This window comes from Narcine bancroftii, chromosome 1 (assembly GCF_036971445.1).
Source record: "Narcine bancroftii isolate sNarBan1 chromosome 1, sNarBan1.hap1, whole genome shotgun sequence".
Classification (NCBI taxonomy): Eukaryota; Metazoa; Chordata; class Chondrichthyes; order Torpediniformes; family Narcinidae; genus Narcine; species Narcine bancroftii.
In genome coordinates this window covers 416,846,231-416,860,353 of record NC_091469.1, presented here as the reverse complement: position 1 = coordinate 416,860,353, position 14,123 = coordinate 416,846,231, and the positions used below count along the sequence as shown (strand labels likewise).

General features: G+C 38.3%; 1 protein-coding gene across 5 annotated transcripts in view; it reads right to left on the bottom strand.

Annotated features, from left to right (window-relative positions):
* The window catches only part of cmc1 (C-x(9)-C motif containing 1), a 218,063-nt gene that overhangs the window by 12,503 nt on the left and 191,437 nt on the right, over nt 1-14,123 (bottom strand). Inside the window, exons 7-9 of one of the 5 annotated variants that reach the window (XR_011350064.1) lie at nt 9,682-9,821; nt 8,693-9,202; nt 3,386-3,621 (exon numbers count right to left, since the gene is read on the bottom strand). The gene's annotated coding sequence lies outside the window, so the exon portion shown is untranslated. Of the gene's footprint in view, nt 1-3,385; nt 3,622-7,339; nt 9,258-9,681; nt 9,822-12,784; nt 13,448-14,123 lie in introns of those variants that run through there. The other 4 variants (XR_011350065.1, XR_011350067.1, XR_011350063.1 and 1 more) reach the window with 4 other exon arrangements.

Here is a 14,123-nt window from a genome sequence, read left to right as displayed (position 1 = left end):
GCAGACATTGGGAGAACATACAAACTCCTTACATACAGTGCAGGGTTCGAACCCCAGCCTTAATCACTGATTCTGTAAAAATGTTGCGCTAACCGCTACCCCAACAGTGCTGTCCTCTGCCTGAATGATAAAGGTAAGTTAGTTTGTTTGTCACTGTACTAGATGTAATGTGACAAACAGACTTAACCTTAGCTCCAATGTAATCCCACTGATCGGCCTCTATCCTGCTATCCCTTCATACTGGCTATTTAGCCTCTTAGTCCTGACATAGAGTCTTGACTTCAAATGTCAACTTACACCTTTTTCCTCCACAGAGAGAGCCTGACCTGCTAGGTTCTTCTTGTGTTGTTTTCTGTTCCATAAAAATCAGCAATTCGGTTGTTATAGTAATTTAACTACCAATAACAAATCTTTATAATTCACATCTAATTTTTAACTCCAAAATTATAATTTTATGGGTTCCAAAAATCATCTGAGTGAATATAGCCATCATAATCTATTGTTCTTGAATCAATATTTTACTTTAAAATGGGCAGTTAGATGACCATAGAGTCCTCGAGAAGTAGAACATGAAAACAGGCCCTTTGGCTCACTGCATCTATTTTGGTTTTTGGCCCCCAATCTACCCTCACCCATTTTTTGGGTAATTGGAACTAGTTATTCTCTCAGAGCTGGTCAAGAAGATGCAAACTCTAGGCCTCTGTACCCCACCCCCCAGCCCGCAACTGGATCCTTGACTTTCTCATTGGAAGACCACAGTCAGGATGAATTGGAAACAATGTCACCTCCTCACTGATCATCAACATAGGCCCACCCCAAGGATGTGGGCTTAGCCCACTGCTCTCCTTCTAACTGTGTGGCCAGGCACAATTCCAATGTTATCTAAAAGTTTGCCGATGACACCACAGTTGTCAGCAGAATCACAATGAGGAAGCATACAGGAGGGAGATAGATCAGCTCTTTGAGTGGTGTAATAACCACAACTTTGCACTCAAAGTCAGCAAAACCAAGGAGGTGATTGTGGACTTCAGGAGGAAGTCAGGAGAACATGACCCAGTTCTCATTGAGGACTCAGTAGTGGGGAGGGTCAAGAACTAAATATTGCGGGGTGTCAACAACTCCGAGGATCTGTCCATGTTGATGCATTCACAAAGAAGGCTTGCCAGTGGCTATATTTTGTGAGGTGCTTGAGGAGATTTGGTATGTCACTGAAGACTCTCGTAAACTTCTACAGGTGGAGAGCATTCTGGCTGGTTGCATCACTGCATGGTATGGAGATGCCAAATCTCAGGACAAGAATAAACTCCAGAGGGTTGTTAACTCAGCCTGTGACATCACAGGCACCAGACCACTCCATCGAGGACATCTACATGAGGCAGTGTCTTAAAAAGACAACCTCTATCCTCAAAAACCCCCACCACCCAGGCCATGCCCTCTTCACTCTGCTACCATTGGGAGAAAGGTACAGGAACCTAAAGACGAGCACTCAGTGGCACAAGGACAGCTTCTTCCCGGCTGCCAACAGATTCCTGAATAATCAATGAACCAAAGACACTGCCTTACTTTTCATGTACTATTATTTTAATTTTTATAGTAATGTTGTAAGATGGTTATAATATGAATGTTTACACTATAATTCTGCTGCAAAACATCAAATTTCATGACTTGTTCATGACAATAAATTATGATTCTGAGAATCCCTCAAATAGATCAAACAAGTGGAATTTTCACTACTTTGGACATTGGATTGTGGGAAATGCACTTATTTTGTGAACTCTGTCTAACCTTGAGAACTCGATAGGTTTACTTGCTGACATTTTTTAATCAATCTGGAAAATCTTTTGAAAATATCTGCTTGGTAAACCTCTTTCATACATTCAGAAAGAAACTATTAGATTTCCCTAAAGACCAGGCAAGCATGCATCATATTTTGTGGACACAAAATTACTTGATGTGAAAATCTAAAATTATTCTTGCGTGTGAAATAACAGTTGACAGTGCAGCAGATTAGAACAGATGTCCGTCCCTCTACATAACACTATTTGTGGACTAAATCAAGTGGAGTAAATTTTCAGCTCAGGCCTTCAATCCTGAAGGAACTTGTTATGCGGAATTAGCACTCATTTCCATTATGTCTTTGCTGGGCAACATTTTCATTTCGAGGATGAATAAGTTGTGCGTAAACCATAAGTACAGAAAGAAGCTTTTCTAGAGGACTTTCATGTTTTATTCAATTATTAAGATTATCAATCCAAAAGTCAAGTGAACTTTTTTTGAGATGGGTTAACATTTTTCAACAATATGTTTTAACAAAGTTCTTTTAATGTCATAAAACATTTGAGGCCAATCAATTTAATTAGGCATAGAAACAGATGAAATGTGTGCTTTAAAGTATTTTAAAGAGGGCAAGGTGGAGAGAATTCCAAAACATAAGGCCCTTAGCAACAACTATCAGTGGTGTGATTAAACTTAGGAGTGTGCAAGTTTTGAAGAGAGAGATAGAGAGACTAAAGGAATAGAGGACTAGAGGAATATGTTAATTAAATCATGTCAGACTGCATTGGCTATGACAAAGAAAAGTAAGTTACTCAATCTTTGCTGATTGTGTTGAAATGTTTACAAAGAGTTCAAAAGGGACCCTTTTTGTATCCAGAAACAAATTAGAAAACCCTCTCAACAGATCCATCCATTGTGGTATACCATTCAGTCTCTTTTCTCTTCTCTTTGGCTTGGCTTCGCAGACGAAGATTTATGGAGGGGTAAATGTCCACGTCAGCTGCAGGCTCGTTTGTGGCTGACAAGTCCGATGCGGGACAGGCAGACACGGTTGCAGCAGTTGCAGGGGAAAATTGGTTGGTTGGGGTTGGGTGTTGGGTTTTTCCTCCTTTGTCTTTTGTCAGTGAGGTGGGCTATACTATTTAGTCGTGTTGAGCTAAATAGCCACAACAGTGGAATGCAGCTAAGAAAATAATTGTGATCAAGCAGGCTACAGTTCAAGTACTGTTTGGACTTAAATCATCAAGGTACTGAATTACATTCAATGTTGGAAATCATACTGGAGAATCACAATAATTGAGTATCAAAGAAATGATTTACCAGATGCAAAACTACAGACTTTTCAGTCCTGCATGGAAATGTATGTTCTTAAAGGTGTGTATATCTTTTGGACATGTGCAAAAGTGAAACCCTTTACGGAGGATTTAAATTCAATACTAGATCAAATTACAAAAAAAATACCAAAAAAATTTCTGATAAGTAATATAAAAGACAAAGAATTAAAATTAAATTTAAACAGATTCCAAAAACGATTTATCAAAATTGCATTAGCGGCAGCTAAAAAGTGCATATTGATAACTTGGAAAATGAAAACACACCTGAAAATACAGCGGTGGCTCACAGAAATGAACAAATGAGAAAGCTACTTAACTTAAGAGACAATTATGCACAATATGAACAAATTTGGGACTCATATATAAAATTTATTGGTAACCTCAACCTCGGGCCTCCAGCTCTTAACTAGAACTAGTATGCGTAAGGAAAAGGTGAATCACATAATATTTAAATTTCACTTTCCCTCTTGTTTTTTATTTTCTCTTTTCTTTCAGTTCTGTTTTCTCCTCTCTATAGTTATGGGGTGGGGGGGGGGGGTAGAAGGGAGGGGGGTTGGGGAGAAAATGGAAAAAAATCACTATGTGTATATATTTCTATAAAATACGTACAAAGTTTGTGTAAATATTGTTAGAGATTGGTTATATTGAACAGTGGTAGAATTATTCAACTCTGCTAATCAGAGTATTCAAACATGAAACCGTTAAGTACAGACTGTGCTAACTTCTAATCTATCAATTACAAACCATTTCCTTAAGGGAAGTGGTGGGGTTACATTTTTTTCTCCTGAGTCATTTTTTTCTCCTGAGTTCTAGTGTTCAATCTGGAGTAGTTTCAGTGTTGCTAACAGCTGCAGCCAGAATATTCTTTGCTTATTTTTGTTTAACTTATCCATACAATTGTACAGCAGATTGCATATTATTAACTGAAACATTTTCTTGTATTTATTTGCGGGATATACAATGCCCTTCATAATGCTTGGGACAGACACATTTTTCCTTTATTTGCCCTTGTGCTCCACAGTTTTAAATTTGTAATCAAACAATTCACATGTGGTGGAAGTGCACATTCCAGATATTATTCAAGGTTATTTATACACATTTTGGTTTGACCATGTAGAAAAAGTGCTGTAATTTCTACATAGTTCCCCCATTTCAGGGCACCAGAATGTTTCAGACATTTGGCTTCACAGGTGTTTGTGAGTACTCAGTTATGTTTAATTGCTTCATTGGTGCAGCTATAAGAGAGCTAGGCTTGATCACCTTTGGAGTCTGTAGTTGCCATTTTTCAACATGAAGGCCAGAGTTGTGCCAATGAAAGTCAAATAAAACATTATGAGGCTGAAAAACAAGAATAAAACATTACCCAAATCTTAGGATTACCAAAATTAACAGTTTGGAACATCATTAAGAGGAACTGATGAGTAATAGTAAAATCAGTAATCGCAAAGGGACTGGAAGGAAGACTTCCATTGCTGATGACACAAGAATTCTCATCATTATGAAGAAAAATCTCCAAATGCCTGTCCGACAGATCAAAAGCACTCTTCAGGAGGCAGGTGTGGATGTGTCAATAACTACTGTCTGCAGAATAATTCATGAACAGAAATACAGAGGCTACAGGGCAAGATACAAACCACTAGTTAGCCATAGAAATAGGATGACCAGATTATAGTTTGGCATGAGCCTGCAGACTGTCAGGAGACCTTGAAGATAATTAAATCATTTATTCAAAGAGATAAGCTATGAGTAAACAATTTTTTGGGTAAAATAAGCCATGGTCCCATTGCTGAAGTGGAGACTCTCTGAGGGGTGGAAACGTCTCTCAGCAAGAAGAACTTCTAGAGTTCAGCTGACGTCCCGGTCAGGGGAGGTGGAGAAGCTGCTACCGGCGCCCCGACAACCTACAAGTGTGCCATCGTTGCCTCGATTCGGCAGTTGGGACCAGTCCAGGCATTGATAAGTATAATTGGGAAGGGCTTGCATTTTGTAGTTTGAAATCAGCTTTGGAATTTGTAATAAACATTTGTATAAACTGAACTGCTCTCAATGTGGGTGTCTATTTTCTTTCGGTACCTCAAACACTGTGACCAATCTAAAATTAACAAAGTGAGAGGTACAAGTTACCCAGGACATGGGGTTGTTGTGGCCTGGGCACGTATGGCTTCCACAGGTACTGGTGCACTTATCTTCATTGATGAAGTAACTGCTGATGGCAATAGCAAAATCAATTCTGAGGTGTATAGAAACATTTCATCTGCTCAAGTTTGAGCAAATGTCTCCAAACTTATTGGACTGTCCTTCATCCTAGAGCAGGACAATGACCCCAAACATACTGCTAAATCAAGAAATGAGTTTTTCAATACTAAAAACTGGAAAATTCTTGAATGGCCAAATCAGTTACCCAATCTAAATCAAATTGAGCTTGCCTTCCATATGCTGAAGAGAAAACCTAAGGGGACAAGACCCCAAAACAAGAAGGAGCTGAAGATGGCTGCAGTAGAGGCCTGGCAGAGCATCACCAGAGAAGATACTCAGCATCTGGTTATGTCTATAAATCACAGACTACAAGCAGTCATTGCACACAAGGGATATGCAACAAAGTACTAAACAGGACTACTTTAACATTGCTATGTCCAAAATATTAAGGTGTTCTGAAATGAGGGGACTATGTATAAAAAGTGCTGTCATTTCTACATGGTCAAAGCAATACAAATAGCATTGAATAAAATCTAGAATGTGCACTTCAATCACATATGAATTATTTGATTACAAATTTAAAACAGTGGAGCACAGGGGCAAAAGAAGGAAAAATGTGGGTCACAAACACGATGGAGCGTACTGGAAATGTTGCTGGTCAGACCAACATGAATTGTTTTGCTTTTAAGTTTATTTATCACAAAATACTAAGTACAGTGAGAATGGTTCTTCTGTGAGCAGACTAAAAATTATCTTTAACTTACAGCTGTGTGAAGAACACAATTATAGAGTACATAGAATGAAAAGAAAGATCGATTAGCACCAACGAGGGTAGCATGATAACACAGTTATGGGGTTTACTGAGAAATCTGATAACTGCAGGGAAGAATCTGTCTTTAAAACTATTTTCACTCTCTTAAGTCTTCTTCCCAGTGAGATGAGTGAGAAGGGAGTGTGTCCAGGATGGGGTGGATCCTTCACTATGTTGGCTGCCTACCTAAGCAATGAGAAGTATCAATAGAGTCCATGGAGGGAGCAAAATTTTTGTTATATTCTGCACTACATTCACTACCTTCTCATCTTGAGTACAACAGTTCCCATATCATGCAGTGGGGCATCCAGGAAGTTTGCTTTCGATAGGACACCAGTTGAGGGATGGGGTGGGGGGGTGGGGGGAGGCGCTGAACTTCCTTCGTCTTCAAATACAGTAGAAGCCTTGGTGCACCTTCTTGAGCATTACATCAACGTCTTTGTCCCAGGCTGTGTTATTGGAGATATTTATTCCTAAAAACTTGAAGCTATCTACTCGTTTGACCAGATATTTTAATGTGGGAGGTGTGTGGACTCTGCCCCCCTTGGAGTCAGGAATCCTTCACCAAAGTTTTAAAATAAAGTCATTGAGACAGCATGAGACAAGCACCTTGACCCAACTGATCCACGCTGTCCAAGTTGCACATCAAAACTTGTCCCATTTGCTTGCACTTGGCCCACATCCCTCTCTCCTATATTTATCCACATACTTGTCCAAATGTCCTTTAAATGTGATAATTGTACCCGCCTCAACTACTTCTTCTTGCTCCATATACACAAAATCCTCTGTGTGAAAAGTGCAATTCGGAGCTGGATGATAGCTGACGAGAGTCCAAGAGAGGGTAAAGTTGTGGAAGGTTCAGAGGCTGGTTGTGGTCGGATGGTTGGTTTAAATCTGATCACTTGTTGCATTCTGTTTGGTGAGATCTGCAAAATGTGGGCGTCATCTTGGTTCTCCTGATGGAACTTCTTCAACCATTTTACTCAATTCATCATACATTTTTATCACTCACTACCTTTTAGCACTCTTGTGTGACTGTGGTGCTAACCACATATTTCTTGAATTATATACCAATAGCCTCAGATTGTAAAATTGATCTTGGTATTTATAGCTTAAAAGTTCTTTTTTACTTGCCAAACACATTGTGATTAATGAGATATGCATCTGACCTATAAATCAGTATTTTTTAAAACTCTTACTGATTATTTAATGTGTGTTTGATGCTGATATTGGTCTGCACTGTGTGAAAGAAAAGGAGACCTGGGGGCAATCAACAAGAAACAGCTTATGGTTGTAATTACAACATTTGCAAAGACAGATTGGGGAAGACTGTTGACAGGTAAAGGGGAATCTTGTAAATGGAAAGCTTTTAAAAGAGAGATAGGGCAAGTTAAGGGTTATTATGATCCTGTTTGAGTGAAGGAAATTTTGACATGATTAGAGAACTCTAGATGACTAGAGATATTGAGGATCTGGTTAAGAAAAAGGAAGCGTATATACTCATATAGAGACAGGTGAAATCAAGCAAAATCCTTTGAGCAGTATACAAGATGAAGGAATTCACTTACAAGGAAAATAAGGAGGACAAGGTGGTTCATGCCAGAAAAAGTTGAGGAGAATCCCGAACAACCCGACAAGAATATTAAAGACAAAAGAGTAACTTCCAAAGTGACTGTTCTTGTGCTGTTAATCTCAACGATTTATTAATGTGCTGAGCAATTAGTAATTAGAGTTGAGGTGACTTTGGCTTTCATAATATATGCTCTTGTTACTCATCTCAGTAAAGCAATACACTACACTGAGGCAGCTTATTTCATGTTATTAAGTACCTCAAAGAAGGGGAAAAATTGGGGAACCATATGAGTTCTTCAAGAACTTTTACTTTTTACAATTTCAACAAATTATTTCTATTCAAAGATATACTGGTGTGAAAAATGAACCCTCCCACACAACAAAAAAAAACATAATCTGACTATCTTTCATTTTGAAACTACAAGGTATTACTCACCAAACATTCTATTCAATGAATAGACTTTCAACTCGTATGTTAAGTGTGAATTAAGGTACTTCTATAAGATTAAAGAAATGACTAAGCTATTTTCCAAACCAACAGCAGTGTCAAATTAGCCGCACAAAAACAGACGGTAAATGTTTCAATTTCAATCAATATTTCTTTACTTTGATAAAGAATAGCCAGTTTGAAAAGTTTAATCATGGCCAATCTGAGAAGTAATGATTGGTATTTTGCAGGAAACTGTCAGACATTCACTGTCATTGTTGACATTTTTGCATTCACGTTGGAAAGGATGAAAGCAGGACATTGATGCCAATGGCTCACTGCTGGACAGCAGGTTTCCCTTTGATGTTAAACACCTCATGGAGTTCACTCTATTAACTTTTTTTACACTGAAAACCCAGATTTTTACCGTACACACGACTCATCTCTGGAAGCTGGCTTGCTTTTCACACAGAAGAGAAGCCGGGTCGGTGAGTCCCTTTACACAGCAAGGTGACTTCCCAAAGCCAAAGAGGGAGAACATGTAGTAGAGCCCACTTCGTCTCTGGCACTACCTACCTTGGCAGATAAAAGCTGGCAAAGTTCAGATCCCACTTCTTCGACATATTCACATAGATGGCGAAGTGTTCGAAAGGTGGATAATACCCAGCTTGAATCCTCAGTGGAGCAGTGGTATGAGAGAGGGAACTTGCTCTATTTTCACGTTACAAAGTTGCTGAAGAATTTTATGGTGGGTCTTAGGAGGCACAAATGTCTTCTTGATTTAAATGGAAATGAATTGTTGACAGAGCCCCAGAATTCATTAATTGTAATAGTTTAGGTTTAAATAGTTCCAATAATCTTTTTTCAATCTCTAAAAACGAAGCCTCAAAGTATTTAAACTTGTTTTAAAGTTGTTGATATGTCTTTAACAGTTCTAGCTAAGGCTGGGGCATGATTTGGCTTTGGATTTTCATTCTCATTTTGTTGACTGGGCCATGTGTATTTCTTGTGATGCGCATTAATGTCCTCGTAGTGTCAATCTTACACATAAAACAGTGTGGAAAAAAATCTGCAGATGCTACAAATCTGAAATTAAAAAGCAAAAAAAAAGGATGGAAACATTCATCGGTTCATGTAACTTCTGTCGAAAGAGAAACAGATAATATTTTCAGATCTGAGATATTCATCAGTACAATAACCATATCTATTTGTTTTTCATTTCTTTGAAATAAATATTAGGCAGTTTTAAGTCAGACAGATTTGTCCACATTTTTATGCAAGTATTGAAGAGAAAAATCTTTCCCTCACTTTTGCATTTCAAAATTTGGGAAAGATTTTCCTCTTTGATGTTGACATAGCAGTTATACACCTGTTTATATAGGTGTTCAGAAATGCCTCAGTGATTTCCATAAAATGCATTACTGAGGTGTAGTGACTCATTATACACAAGAAAGCAAACTAAATTAAAGCATTTTATGCCAAGATCTAATTAAAACAAAATATAGAATTCTGCATGTTGATATTCTGTAAGTAAAATAGAGGGCAATTCTAAAACGTTTGCTTACCTCTAGTACATTTTGCAGAAAGCTGCTGCATGTTAAAAGGTTGATTTGCAGATCTGATTTTTTACAGTTTTAATGTGCAACTTGTCGGGACAGCGACAGCCATACCGTTGCTTTCTCACACTTAGTATGCAGTGGCATAGCTGTACATAATAAAGTTAGAAGCACAACTTGAGAAAACAAAATTAAGCAGCTTGCATGTCAATTAATCATCAAATTGTCAGCATTAATGACCAGATAAAATTCAAATACTTCAAAATAATTCACTATTTTTAGGCTATTTGCGCCACTGAGCCAACCTGGATCTTAAATTATTAAAATTAAATTTGCATTAAAAAAAAACCATCAAATTTCACCTGTGATTACTTTTGGAAATGTTATCACGAGCATTCGTGTGAAAGCTAAGATTTCACATGGAGGTGTTATTTAAGTGTAAATTTATCACTCAGAACAGACTGAACACTCCATGCATCTGCCATAGATTGCAGGATTAATGTTGGGTTTCTATGTCACTCCCAAGCATTTTCGGATAAATAGACAAAGCCAGATGAGTAACTTCTACACCTACTGGACTTGCCAAGTTCACTTGATTATAATACTTCCTTTTGGAATATTGTTACTTCAGCTGAAAAACTCAATTGTCTTGCAACTTGCCACAGCCCAATATGCACTGTTCAACATCGGATGAGGAAAGGCTGATCAAAGTTCTCTGCGTTCTCAAAAAGGAGGAATTGCTTCAACAAGGTGTGCAGGCAGGAGAATCGAGCATCTTTTCAGATACAAGCTTCCCAATTTGTATGGGGTACAATGATCCCAAAAGCACATCTCCATTCAGTGTGTGTTGCTAAGAATGCCCTTGGGAATCGGTGCTTCTTTTTGAAGATTGAAGACCTGGTTCACATCTGCAATTGCTTTCTGTTTGGTAAAATGTCAACAGTCTGAGCTTTGGCAGTTCCACATTCTTCAGGGTACTAAAGCATCTGTATAGTTTTAATCAGGGAGTTGCCAGGATGTATCAATTCACCTTGCATGATGACAGTACATCTGATTTGCCAGACAGGACTTTGTGACATTGCACTATCAGAAAATCACTTCAAATAAGTACTAATTTCAAGAAAGATTACCATTGTATGAGTCACAAAGCACAAAAAGAGACTGGTATGCAATGCATTAAATTGTAATTTTTAGTCTGTGCTTCTCAATTGATCTACAACCCCAGTATGTTTTGAAGGGTGGAAGGAAACCAGAGCACCTGGAGGAAACCCACGCAAACACGGGGAGAACAGACAAACTCCTTACAGACAGTGCTGGATTTGAACCCCAGTCACTGGCCATAATATACTAAAATGACCCAAGCAGTTTCAAAGGAATGTAACCAAGATTGAACACCATACATGAGGAGATATTAAGATTGATGATTACATAAGTTTAGCAAAGGAATACTATAGCCTATGTCTTGGTAACTGAAAGCTTTGATAAAAGAGAGGCACAGATGTTTAACAGGATTGTACAGATTAATTAATTTTTCAACTGAGGAGACAGTATTTCAACAATGCTGTTGGCCAGGGATAATGAAGGACTCAATTTATTTGCAAATCAGGAATAGCCTTTAACTTGGAAATGAATCTGCTTGTAGTGTGAATCTTTGATCTTATCCTTGGTGGGAGATGGTAGGTTTGGGATGGTAGCTGAGAAAAAAAAACCACACCTTTTGAAGATGTTACACTCTGCAGCCACTGTGCATCTGTGGTGGGGGGGGGGGGGGGTGCGGAGAGTGACTGTTTAGGGTGCTCAAAGAAGTGCTGTTCAAGTGGTCAGCTTTGTTATAGATGAAATGAAGCTTTTTGAGGGCTGTTGAAGCTGCACTGATCCAGTGAAATGGAGATTAATCCATCATGTAGCTGATGGAAAAGTTTTGGGGCATCAGCATGTAACTCACTCATCACAAAATGTCCAACTATTATCTGTTCTTGCTACAACAGTATTTATGTGCTTATCCAATTGAGATTTTGGTCAATAATTATTGGATTTTAATGGTGGGGAGGAGGTACTTTAGTGATGGCATTGAATATCAGAGACAGCTGGTTGGCTTTCTTCCTGGAGATCAATGCTAGGCACTTTGATGGTACGAATGTTATCTGGATCTTGCCGCATGTAGGACTGAACAGTTTTGATCAGACATGAAAATTGAGCCATCATGAGCAAAACAGCCCACTTTTAATTTTATGATGGAAAAAGGTAATTTAATGAAGCAACTGAACATATGGTTGGATATAGGACAATGAGGAACTCCTTAAATGATGCCCTGTGGCTCAGATGAATGATCTCCAACCCATCTTTCTTATGACTTCACCACAAGTTTTTTTTTACTTTGGTGTAATCAGGGCTCCTTGATGGCATACTAGGTAGGTCAAGGGTGTCTTAATGTCAACGGGACCTCATCTTGAATGATGATGAAAACTGAATCTCGACCAGAATGATCTTTACAAAACCCAGACAGCATACTGGGCAGATTTTAGGAAGTAGGTGCTGCTTGATAGAACCTTTGAAAAACGACCTTCTGTCATTATATCGATGATAAAGAGTGGAATGATTAGCTGAATTAGATTTGTCTTGCCTTTTGTGAATGGAGAATTTTCCATATTGTCCTGGATTTGCCAATTTTTGTCTGCATCTGAATAATCTGGCAGGAGCAAAGCTCGTTCTGAAACAGATTTTTAGTATAATGTTGTCCATTCGCATAACTTTTGTTGTATATAATGCTCTCAGCTGTTTCATGTGGAGTGAATTGAATTGGCTGAAGACCAGCTGTGATGGTGGGCATCTCAGGATGAACATGGATGTGAATGCTTCATGTGTCTTAACTTCCACCTCCTGGGCTTCTCCATCATTGAGGTTGAGAATATTCATGAGATTGTGAAGTGGGTGGGCAGAGAGAGTGTGGTAAAAGAGTTTATTTGCCTGTTATTTTGAAAAGTTTTAGTACATTCTACTGTGTGGCTGAAATAGTTCATGAAAGTCTCTGTGCTGATGACACACCTGATGTGGGGAGTCCAACTAAATGAAGGGAGCTTTTTGTTTTTATAAAATATTTTTATTGATTTTAATAAAGAATTTATGCAGAAAAAATACAATTCACTAAGATAGCATGGACAGTTACATAAACTAAATAAGATTCCATATATCACTAATATACATTAATTGTAAATTATATCCATAATTAATAATCTAAATAGTATATTTTTGGGGGAAAAAATACAAAAAGAGGAAAGAAGAAAATAATAGAGGAGAAAAACTCCAACCCCTTACCAAACCACTTTGCAAGATGCTATGTATGATTAGTATTAAAAGAAAAACAAAGGTTAAAAAAATTAATATAAGGAATGTGGAAAGTCAAACAATGAAGGGAGTTTCAGTCATCTTTTTTGTACTTGCTGCCTAGTGGTGTCCAACCAGTTAGTATCTAAGCAAGTGTGATGGTGTAAATTTGGGGTGCTGTTGTCAAAGATTTGCAGGGAATTACAAGCAAGACAAACATTTTTGTTTGTTGCTTTGTTTGCAATTAGCCACCATTCATTTGCTGGGCTATGAAAAGTGCCTTTAAAATGTTAACACTGTGTGAAAAATAGACCACTTGTTCAGTATCCACTCTCAAGGTTCACCAGAGTTGTACCAAAGAAAGTAAATTAGCTTACCTCAGCAACCTCTGGCAACGATAGTATTGACAGTGCCTTTGATCCAAGGTCAACCAACTATCAACCTGTGGCCACTGGAATCACAGTGGAAATGACAAAATAACCACACAAGGCATTTTTAGAGTGAATCAAACAGATTTACTCTTCATCACCCATGCAACCTTTTAAAAGCCCAGATCGCGCGCTCATCATGCACTGATTCTGTTCTTAGTATGCAACGTGGTTTAACTTTTCTTTGTGTAAATGAAAAATAATAAATTATTTGGTCCTGATTTTTTAATGTCAGGTAACATGTTGCAGAGTTGGAAAGGTACATTTTAGATAGCACCAGAGATCGAATGAGCTGCCAACTGAAGTGGTGAATGCTGGCTCAATTTTAACATTTAAGAAGAATTTGGACAGGTACGTGAATGGGAGATATGGAGATCTATGGACTGTGGGACTAGGCAGAAAAATTCTTCAGCACAGGCTAGAAGGGCTGAATGGGCCCGTTTCTGTGCTATAATGTTCGAAAGTTCTTGTAAATTTTCCCCATATTTTACCATTCACCTACACACTAACAGCAATTCTTGTGGCCGATTAACCTACCAACCAGAACACTCGGTGGAAACCCATGCAGTCACAGGGAAAAAGTGCAAACTCAACAGACAACCCTTGAGACCAAGATCGACCCAGGATCTCTGGTGCTATCTAAAATGTACCTTTCCAACTCTGCAACATATTACCTGACATTAAAATATCAGGACCAAA